Genomic DNA, 246 nt, shown 5'->3' with positions numbered 1-246 from the left:
GAGAAGATCAAAAATAACTTCCTTTCAGGAGGATGGACGGTTCTGCAGAATTGCCATCTTGGATTGAACTTCATGTCGGAGATTGAGGAGCTCCTTCTCAAAGTCCAAGATATCTCGAAGGTACGGAAAATAGGCACGAGGACGCCTACACACATTTTTAAAAGAAACCTCTTAAACACTCGACTCACCTATATATACCCGAAGTTACACCTACCAGTCTATCTATGTATTTACCTATCTATCTTT

The sequence above is a fragment of the Cystoisospora suis genome (assembly GCF_002600585.1).
Source record: "Cystoisospora suis strain Wien I chromosome Unknown contig_2308, whole genome shotgun sequence".
Classification (NCBI taxonomy): domain Eukaryota; phylum Apicomplexa; class Conoidasida; order Eucoccidiorida; family Sarcocystidae; genus Cystoisospora; species Cystoisospora suis.
The sequence above is the reverse complement of the archived record's forward strand: the minus strand, read 5'-3'. Positions refer to the sequence as shown.